Source organism: Piliocolobus tephrosceles, unplaced genomic scaffold (assembly GCF_002776525.5).
Source record: "Piliocolobus tephrosceles isolate RC106 unplaced genomic scaffold, ASM277652v3 unscaffolded_14457, whole genome shotgun sequence".
Classification (NCBI taxonomy): domain Eukaryota; kingdom Metazoa; phylum Chordata; class Mammalia; order Primates; family Cercopithecidae; genus Piliocolobus; species Piliocolobus tephrosceles.
The window spans coordinates 11-11,202 of NW_022295929.1; the positions used below are offsets into that span (position 1 = coordinate 11).

Here is an 11,192-nt window from a genome sequence, read left to right on the forward strand (position 1 = left end):
CGAGTTGATGGGTGCAGCACACCAACATGGCACAAGTATACATATGTAACAAACCTGCACGTTATGCACATGTACCCTAGAACTTAAAGTATAATAAAAAATAAATAAATAAATAAATAAATGATAAAAAAAAGTGACAATATTTAAAATAAAGTCTTAGATAATTAAGTCATTTCAAAATATTTTCATTCAGGTTATGCTTGAGCTTCCAAATATGGAAAACTGGCCCTTACACAGGTCAATGTTAAAATAAACGCATTGGGTATTATGAAAATAAAATTAGATCTATACCTTGTTTTTTGATTCGATATCAGCATTGTATAAAAGCAGTGTTTTGGCCATTAATCTATCTTCACTGTAGACAGCATAGTGTAGGGCAGTATTGCCATACACATCTGGAAGATTTGGATCAATACCATGTCGTAGCAAAAGTATTGCACATTGTACAGCCTGTCAATATTAGACCAAAAACAAATTATAAATCCTAGGAAATCAAGATAAACATTCCACAGGTTTCATCAATAAGTTATATTTAAATAAGAAAACTCATTTTTATTCTATGTATTGAAATCAAATCCATCTCATGCTGATATAGTTGGCTACTGCATACCTTTATTAGAGCTGTCCTCTTTTTGCTGTCAAAAACATGAAGTTGACATTTTCTATCCAGCAGGAGTTTTACTACTTCTGAATTCCCACAGGCCAAATGTAGAGCAGTCCTATGAGAGTGAGAAGACGTTTTAGCAAATTGTAGTGTACTATCTAAAGCCATATCAATGATTCATGTAATTACAAACATTGAATTGCACGCTATCCCTCTGCCTTCAAAACAAACATTTAATTTTCCTGTAAAGAAAGCACACTATTAATTACCTCTCATTTCTCACTGTATTAATGAAATAGCAGCCTATCTGAAAAGAAAGGGCATAGCCCTTTGATTACATTAAATTTGGGCTGGAATCCTGCTCTGAGCTTTTTCACTTCCTAGCTGTTGCTTAGCCTTTTTGTGTCTCAATTTCCTCATCAATAAAATGGGAATGAAAATAGTAGCTTTCTCACAGGAAACCACTGTAATGCTTAAATGAGACTCTACACAAAATATATAGAAGAGTTCCTAACACAAATAACAGCTCAATAATTGTTATTTTTACTAATACTACTAAAAACAACATTTGAATTAAGTGAGATAATACAATTATACATACATTTTGAGGTATGTTTTAAAGATTACAGTTTACATTGTATTTTGATGATTATAAGATGCTGTCTTCATGTTTTGACATTCCTTACATTGTAGTACCACTTGTAATTCATGACTTACTATAACTATAATTGGTAGCATTTACATAATTCTCTTATTGACACATGAAATAATGGGGCATCATACAATCCATGTGGCTTACATTAAGTAGAATATGGTATGTATAACAGTTCTGGGGCAATTCTAACCAGATGATTGGCATTTAGATAAATTTTAGTTCTTAAAAGTACTATGGAATAAGAGGGCTAAGGTAAAAACAACAAATGTCAAAACTAATTTTTACTTTAATTTTCAAAAAATCTTTAAACCAAAGGAAACTTGGGTTTCAAATGAATAGGTATGACTCATTTTTTCAATACTTAGATTTATAGAACATATGTAAATCAGATATTTCCAGTGATAAATATTAGGATTTGAAACTTATAAATTTTCTTTTTTAATGAATTTATGAAACTGTGGAGATTTTTTCAACTCCATATATACCCCGAGTGTGAATATACCCCGAGTGTGAATATACCCCAAAAAAAGTTGGGGTATATTTTTCAACTTTCACACTCGGGGTATATTGCAGGATGTTATAGGTAAATTGGTAAATATACATAGGTATATTGCAGGTTTGTTACATAGGTAAATGTGTGCCAAGAGGGTTGATTGTACAAATTATTTCATCACCCAGGTATTAAGCTCAGTACCCATTAGTTATATTTCCTGCTTCTCTCCCTCCTCCCTCCAATAGGCCCCAACGTGTGTTGCTCCCCTCTAGGTACCTTTGTGTTCTTATCATTTGGCTCCCCGTTATAAGTGAGAACATGTAGTATTTGGTTTTCTGTTCCTAAGTTAGTTTGCTAAGGATAATGGCCTCCAACACCATGTCCATGCAAAGGTTACGCTCTAATTCTTTTTTATGGCTGCATAGTATTCCATGGTGTTTATGTACCACATTTTAGTTCTTAAAAGTGCTAAAACAGTCTTTATCCACAACTGTTATAAATTTTCAAAAGGACAGTTAAAGGTTATTTTTTACTATTTTCTACCTTCAGAATGCTTCTGTTTGAAAGGAGGGAGGAAAGCTTCAGTTGAGATTAAGTCCTATTACTCTAATTTTAAATCTCTCACCTTGCTCAAGCTGAGCAGGTAAACATGAAGTTTTCAAAGATGGAAGGATACTGCAAGATAGTAGACTATGCCTGCCACATTATAGGTAGCTGGCTTATATTTGATGAATAAATGGATTGAAAGAAGGGATAAACACAGCTGGGGAGTTCAATTTTTTTTTTTTTTTTTTTTTTTTTTCTTTTTTGAGACACAGTCTCACTCTTATTGCCCAGGCTGGAGTGCAATGGTATGATCTCAGCTCACCGCAACCTCCACCTCCATGTTCAAGTGATTCTCCTGCCTCAGCCTCCCGAGTAGTTGGGATTACAGGCATGCGCCACCACAGCCAGCTAATTTTGTATTTTTAGTAGAGACGGAGTTTCTCCATGTTGGTCAGGTTGGTCTCGAACTCCAAACCTCAGGTGATCCACCCGCCTTGGCTTCCCAAAGTGCTGGGATTATAGGCGTGAGCCACTGCACCCAGCCCAAGTTCAATATTTTTAAAGAAAACTCCTGTAGAGTACAGCAATACATTCGTAATAGTAATGATCATTTATATTTGCTATTTTAGTTTTCATAAAGATATAACTAAAATGATTAATCCATACTTCTTGAACATGTTAATCTATATATAATGAAAAGATACTTACATAATAAAATTTATACATAATAAAATCTACACATAAAATCTACAGGCACAGGCAAAAACATTCCCTCTACTTCTGAAGAGGCTAAAAGTTCACATAAGATATCCATCCACATAAATAAGTAATAGAAACTGAGAATTGATCTATGCAAATATTATATTCCTTCTCTTCCCAAGGATTATTTCATTCAGAATGAACTTTAACTAGAACTTTTCAGAGGTTCATTGCAAAAATCATAGATAAGAAAAAAGGAAAAACTTCACTTACAATACAAATGCCCAGAAATAAGTTTTATTGTATTTTCACCTAACACAAGAGCATATTCTGTTTGTGTGTATGTATAACCTGTTTTTTTGTCACTTGGTATAGCAAAGTATATCTTCGCATGTCAACGTATATCTGTATCTATTGACATCCTCAATGGTTACGTATTATTCCATCCTATGGATGCACTGAAATTTGTTCATAAAATCTGTTATGAGTTCTTAATACACTGCTATTTTAAGTAATACTGAGAAAGACAGATAAATCAATTTCCCAAAGATATTTCAGTACAATGGAATTGATGGGTAAAAGGCACATAGACATTTCTAAAATGTGGTTCTTACCACCAAAGTGTCTATTTGAAAAGTCACAGCAACTTAAACTTTAAGCAACTGTATAAGTACCGCTGCTCTTCATCCTCACACTTTGTGGATAGAAAACAGTATTTCAATTCTCTTTTAAATTCCTTCTCTCACCAGGAACACTAACTGTTTTCCTATGTGCATAGGTCACTGGAAGATCTGCAAAAAAGTACTTTGCCCAATTTTAAATTGAGCTTATTTTGTTTTCTTGTTGATTTGAAAGAATTATCTGTGAGATGAAAACACATTTCTTATCTAATATATATTTTGCATGTATCTAATATATATTTTGCATGTAGTAAATATTTTGCATGTATGTTGTCTTTTGCTAATTATTTTCTTATATACAAGGTGTTTTCATTTTTATTTTGCCAAAACAACCTTCAGAATGCTTGCTTGTGAGGTTCTTAGAAGGTCTTTGTCAAGATAAAAATATATCTGTATAGGGGCATTTGCGTTTTCTTCTGGTACTTTTCTCATTTTGAATATTTAAAACTTTTAATCTATATTCCATCAGAGACTTATTTTGTGACATAAACATCTATTTTTCTCCAAATAGCAGGCATTTCATTTATTAATAATTCATCTTTTTCTAAGGAAGGAGACCACTACTACTACTGCTGCCTCCTCCCCACTACCTTGCCTAGTTCACAAGACAGTAGGAAAAAGAGAAAGCAAAAAGTTCGAAAGAAATAAAAGTAAGATAAATAGCCAGACAACCTTGGCACCACCACCCAGCCCTAGGAGTTAAAAAAAGGTAATAATAATAACATCAACCCCTGACCTAAACTACTTGTGTTATCTATAAATTCCAGACACAGTATGAAAAAAGCATTGTAAAACTTTTTGTTCTGCTAGCTGATGCATGTAGCCCCCAGTCACGTTTCCCACGCTTGCCCGATTTATCACGACCCTTTCACGTGGACCCCTTAAAGTTGTAAGCCTTTAAAAAGGCCAGGTATTTCTTTTTCGGGGAGCTCGGTTCTTCAGACACGAGTCTGCTGACGCTCCTGGCCGAATAAAAAACCTCTTCCTTCTTTAATCTGGTGTCTGAGGAGTTTTGTCTGTGGCTCGTCCTGCTACATTTCTATTAATATGAAATGTGACCATTATCAACTTCTAAATTCTTACATACATTTGGGTAGTTCTGGATTTTCTATTCTGTTCTATTCATTTATGTATTTTCAGTTGCTGGTAAACAATTTGTGGAAATATTAGTACGTTTTGATACCTAGAAAGGCAAGTCTTTCTCCATTCTGTTACAAAACACTAATTTATCACAATAGTAAAAGACACCATGTGTAACTTAAAAATGTTAAAACTTTGACATTTTTATTTGGGCTTAGGGAAAGGTGATACATAAAGAACTCACATCTTGAGAAAAATGAATCTTCCTATTCAAGGACATGAACCATCTTCCCATTTCAGTTTCTTTCTAAGACTCCTCAGTGAAGAACATATTTATATAGGGATACATTGACATAAAATGCACATTGGATTTTATCTGAGGACTATTTAGCCCAGAAGTCGATATATTACGGGAATTATTTCTCATTACACACCTTTCTATAATGCATATAACATTGTTTTAAATGTGTACATTAAAAATAATCTGCTGCATCGACTTAATCTTGCAAGTTAAACCACTTTAAAACAGTCTATTAAGTGTTATGTAAAGGAAATTATTACTGATTGGAAATCAGCTAAAAATTTTTTGTGTTGTTGCTCATAAAGAGGACTTTGCGCCAAGCTCTCCGAGGTTTCCACATCCAGGGTGCTGTGGGGCCTGCAGAGGCAAGAAAGTCAGCCCTCACCCACCCCACAGAAGGGCAAATCCCTACCCCAGCTCCACACATTCCGCCTCTGATCCCCTTTGGGGACTTTATCCCACCAGGCAGCTCTGTGGAGCTTGCCCAGATCTTCTAGACGGATGTGTTACCTTGGCTCCAAAAAGGCGATGTCGTCGTGGTCTCCCCCAGAGTCTACGTTGTTCTTGCTACTCCCCCTGCAGGAGGGGAAGCAGTGGCAGCACCACTTGCCCATCTTGCTGCTGAGGCCAAAAGGCTTCTTCATAGTAGAGGCAGCCGGCTTTGAAGAAACCTCAGCCCCCATCCTCTTTTACCAGCCTGGGGAGCCAGGTAGTAGCTAGCCAATCACCTCTGCCAACAAATTTCACCAACAAGCAAGAAACTCTAGGTTTCCAATCTGTTACAGGAGAAAGGTCAAGCACAGCCAAAACCCATCAAAGCAGCAGAGCCCAGCCCAGGCGAGGAGAGGCCAAGCCCAGCAGTATTTGCAAGGCCACACCCACCTGAGGAAATTCCACTCCCACCCCGGGGGAAAGCCCACACCCACCCGGGGAAAGGCCAAGCCCCTCCACCCACCTGCCAAGGAAACACCCAGTCCAGCCAGGGGAATGCCAAGCCCAGCCAAGGAAAGGTCAAGCCCAGCAAAGGAATGCCGAGGGAGGAAACGCCAATCCACTCAAGGACCAGGAAGCAAAGCGACCAACGCCAAGCCAAGCAAGGAACGTCAAGTCAAGCGACCAACACCAAGCCAAGCGAGGAACGCCAAGCCAAGCCATTACACACGCGTGTGCAGAAGGCCAAGCCAAGACGGTGCGGCGTGCGCGTGCACGTGCGGAGTGCGCACCTCAGATGGTGTCACTGCATGTGGCACAGTGTCCGATGTGTGCAACACGTGTGCCTGTAAGTTATAGTGCCACAAATGTCAGTGACAGTCTTGTGTTCCCGTCAAACTTTGTGGGAACTGGCCAAGGTTCAGGCCATTGAGAAGGGGAGGGAGCCCCTGGGAAAAAGCGTCAAGAAGCAGGACTGGGGCCAGAGCACTTGGAACTTGAGGATGCTAACAGTCTCCTCTGAAGAAAGTCCCAAAGACACTGGTGGCGGTGCTGTGCCGCTGGTGGCGGCTGCAGGGGAGGGGCAGGCTGGCGGAGCTCGCTGCAAATGGCCTCAAAATCGTGGAACACAAGCCGCCCATGGTCCCTAGGGCCTGCCTGAGGCGCCTTCCCCACCCGCTCCTCATTGGTCCCCACCCAGAGCAAGGGGCCATAGGATTGGGGCTGGGCGGCCACCCCTGCCCTGTTGCCCCCAACCGGTGTCCAAGCCACAGCCAACCGCTGTGGGGCTTCTGGCCCAGGCTCCTCTCAGCTGGCATGCAAGGGGCGGGGTGCAGGCCGCTGTCTCCAGGCTGGCAAGCCCTGGGGGCTTGGAGGAGCACCTACCACTGACCGAGAGATGCAGAAAGGCACCCCTATGTGCAGATCCTGGGAACAGGATGCTGCAAGCCCCAGGGAGCCAGAACAGGCAACCCTGGCAGCAGAGTTGAGCTGGACCTGGGCAGTGGTGCCGTGACCCTTCTGTGGGGACCTTCCTGCCACACAGCTCCACGTGGCCAGGCTCCAGGGTGCTCACCCAAACAGTAGGCGCTTTGGTGTGGGATGAAAACTGGATTCCGAACCTGGGACACAGACCTGCTCTTGCCAACAAAAGTAGAGGAGAATTAAAAGTGCAAAAAGAATGTATTCTTTTGTAACTCAAGTCTTGCCTGATCTGCAGGGTTAAGCTAAGGCTCCTCTTGCTTGGTACTAAATGGACTTTTGAATGAAATAGGAAAAGGAAAGAAAATATACACTCTAAATCTCCTTGTCCCACTGTGATCCCCTGAGCCAGCAAGCAAGGGGAGGCCTGGCCACCTGGGCCCTCTCCCCACCTGACAGCAGAGCAATTTCCTCCAGGGTTGCAGGGAGCAACTGGGCTCAGTGGGGCTGGGCCACCCTTCCTTCCTTTATGGGCATCCCCACACCTGCATTCCCCCATGCAGAGTTCCATGATCTGGATTCAAATCCCAGCTCTGACCCTCATCACTTGTGCCACCTGGCAAATGCCTTACTCCCAGGCACTTGCTGTCTCTGTCCTTCTCGACAGGAGGGATGGGAGCCGGTGTCCCTGGAAAGCAGCATTGTGACAGTCAAACACAAGCAGGAGCAGGCAAACACGTGGACCGGGGCCTGGCTGCTGGGGGTGCTCACCAGAGGGCATCAACTCATCTGCCCAGGTGGTCTTTCAAGTCTCAGCACTTATTAGGCACCTGACTATGGCAGACATCTGAACAAAGCCCTGAGCTGCCCTGGGGAATGTGACCAGGGTGATGGACTAGGAAAGACATTTAGGGTGCTTGGCATGAGTAAGGAGGGACCAGAGAAATGCCACTCTCTTCCCACCAGCTATGGGTCCTGGATCATCTGTATGGGGCACCCTCAGTGGGCTGAGAACCCAGAGATGCCACAAGGCTTGAGCTGCATCCTAGGTTTCCTGAATTCCAGCCCAGCCATGGCCCAGGTCTGGGGGTACTTTAGGCTCTGAGTTGGGATGAGGAGAGGCCAGGCGACACTCCTCCTATATCTCAGGATCTGGTCAAGAAGGTGGTGCCCTGTCACTGCCTGGCCCCATCTGGTCTCAGTGAAACAATTAGGGCAGGAAGCCCCTAGCACCCACCTTCTAGGCCACCAACATCCAGGTCCACAGTGTGGCCACCTGAGTCAGCACCACTTGCCTTGGGAGCCAGAGCATGAAGGCCCAGACAGAACCAGCATGGTGGAGCAGTGGATGCAGATGAGCATGATGTGCTGTGTGGATCCAAAGAGCCCCTCTCTGGAGACTTGGGCATAACCTCTCTATCTTAAAAAAAAAAATCATTGCCTGTAATCCCAGCACTTTGGGAGGCCGAGACGGGCAGATCACGAGGTCAGGAGATCGAGACCGTCCTGGCTAACACGGTGAAACCCCGTCTCTACTAAAAATACAAAAAATTAGCCAGGCACGGTGGCAGGCGCCTGTAGTCCCAGCTACTCAGGAGGCTGAGGCAGGAGAATGGTGTGAACCCGGGAGGCAGAGCTTGCAGTGAGCTGAGATCCGGCCACTGCACTCCAGCCTGAGCAACAGAGCAAGACTCCATCTCAAAAAAAAAAAAAAAAAAAAAGAAAAAATTGACACCCGTAATATTTTACCTATTTAATAGGGTACATACGAGTGTTTGTTACATGCAGTGAATGTGTACTCTGGCTACTTTGAAATATTGTTGTTTAGTTACCCTAGTCTGCTATCAAACATTACAGCTTATTTCTACTAACTGTATGTTTGCACCCAATAGTCACCCTCTCTTCATTCTCCCTTCCACACACCCAGTCTTCCCGGACTCTGGTATCTGCCATTGTATTCTCTGTGTCCATGAGATCAAGTTTTTTTAGCTCCCACACGTGAGTAAGAACCTGCAGTATCTGTCTTTCTGTGCTTGGCTTATTTCACTTATCATAATGACTTCAAGATCTATCCATGTTTTTGCAAATGATATGATTTCATTATTTTTTATTGCCAAATAGTATTCTATTGTGTACATTTTGCACATTTTACTTAGCTATTCATTTGTTGATGGATACTTGGGTTGATTCCATATCTTTGCTATTGTGAATAGTGCTATGATAAACATGACAATGCAGGTATCCCTTTGCTACACTATTTTTTTTTTTAGAAACAGTCTCACTCTGTCACCCAGCCAGGAGTTCAGTGGCGCGATCTTGCCTCCCCACAAGCTCCGCTTCCTGGGTTTAAGTGATTCTCCTGCCTCAGCCTCCCCAGGTAGCTGGGATTACAGGTGTGCGCCACAATGCCAGGTTAATTATTTTTTGTATTTTTAGTAGAGATGGGGTTTATCCATGTTATCCAGGCTGGTCTCAAACTCCTGACCTCAAGTGATTCACCTGCCTTGGCCTCCCAAAGTGCTGGGATTACAGGCATGAGCCACCATGCCCGGCCTGAACTCTTTCTTTTGGATAAATACCCAGTAGTGGGAATGTTGGACATAGAACAGTAGTTCTATGTTTAAGTTTTTTAGAATTCTCCATACTGGTTTCCATCATGGTTATACTGATTTGCATTCCTACTGACAGTGTAACAGAGTTTCCATTTCTCTGCATTCTCACCAGCATCTGTTATTTTTTGTCTTTTTAATAATAGCCATTCTGAGGTGAGATGATATCTCATTGTGGTTTTGATTTGCATTTCCCTGATCAATGATGTTGAGCATTTTCCCATATACCTGTTAGTCATTTGTATGTCTTCTGAGAAATGTCTATTCCTGTCCTTGGCCCATTTTTAATGGGATTGTTTCATTACTTTTGAGGAATTTGAGTTCCTTGTATACTCTGCATATTAGTCCCCTGTCAGATGAGTAATTTGCAGTTATTTTCTCCCATTCAAGGGGCTATCTCTTCACTGTGTTGTTTCTTTGGCTATGCAAAAGCTATATCCCACTGATCTATTTTTGCTTTTGTTGCCTGTGCTTTTGAGATCTCAGCCATAAATTATTTGCCTAAACTAAAGTCCTGAAGAGTTTTCCCTATGTTTTTTTCTAGTCGTTTCATAGTTTCAGGTCTTAAATTTAAGTCTTTAATCTATCTTGAGCTGGCTTCTATCTTCTACCTGAGAAATAGAAGAAGTTCAGAATGATTTTGCTGATATAGTAAGAAGACTGTGCATAAGTAGAAATAATGGTCATGAGAAATCCATTGTGTGTTAATAAGGGGGCATTTTTTGTTTGTTTGTTTCTGAGATGGAGTCTCACTCTGTCACCAGGCTGGAGTGCAGTGGTGCGATCTTGGCTCACTGCAACCTCCGCCTCCCAGGTTCAAGCAATTCTCCTGCCTCAGCCTCCCAAGTAGCTGGGACTACAGGACTACAGGCGTGCAGTACCACACCTAATTTTTGTATTTTTAGTGGAGACGGGGTTTCACTGAACCCCTGACCATGTTGGCCAGGATGGTCTCGATCTCTTGACCTCGTGATCTGCCTGCCTCAGCCTCCCAAAGTGCTGGGATTACATGGATGTGCCACTGCACCTGGCCAATAAGGGGATATTTTTGTATATTTTTTTCTTAGAAACAAAGAGGCCAATTCCGCATCGAAACTAAATGTATGATTTTCAAAGAGGACGCCTTGAGAATCTAACCAAATCTAACTATTATTTAAAATTATTTGGTAAACTGTGTCACTTTAGGTGGCAGAAGATAAGAATTACAGGAAGTTAAATTCTTGAAAAATCCACAAAAATGTACTGTGCTTGGAGAGAAACTTGTAAAAGTTATTGCCCCTTTACCAAGATTTGATATCAAAAATACTGTCATATATCATTACTTTTATTTGATCAGATTTTAGCTGATTAAAGTTTTGGTCTTAATTGCTATTTTACAAAATATATGCTCACTCTGAGCATATACTTCTACAACCAGTTTTAGGAACTTAAAATTTTTATATAATTTCATATGTTGTTACAAGAATAGTACCAAGAATGCTCCTTCTTCTCTTAACCAGGACTCACCAATTTCTAACATTTTGTTCCATTTTGTATAATTTGTCTATTTACATATCTTTTTTTTTTTTTTTTAGTAATATGAGAGGAAATTATGGACATAATCACCCCTAGGTGTATTTCCTAAGAATAAGGGTAATCTTTTTTTTTTTTTTTTTTTTTTTTTTTTTTTTTTTT

General features: G+C 41.1%; 1 pseudogene; it reads right to left on the bottom strand.

Annotated features, from left to right (window-relative positions):
- Positions 1 to 291: 291 nt before the first annotated feature.
- Positions 292 to 5,741, bottom strand: LOC111525255 (annotated as a pseudogene).
- Positions 5,742 to 11,192: the final 5,451 nt, after the last annotated feature.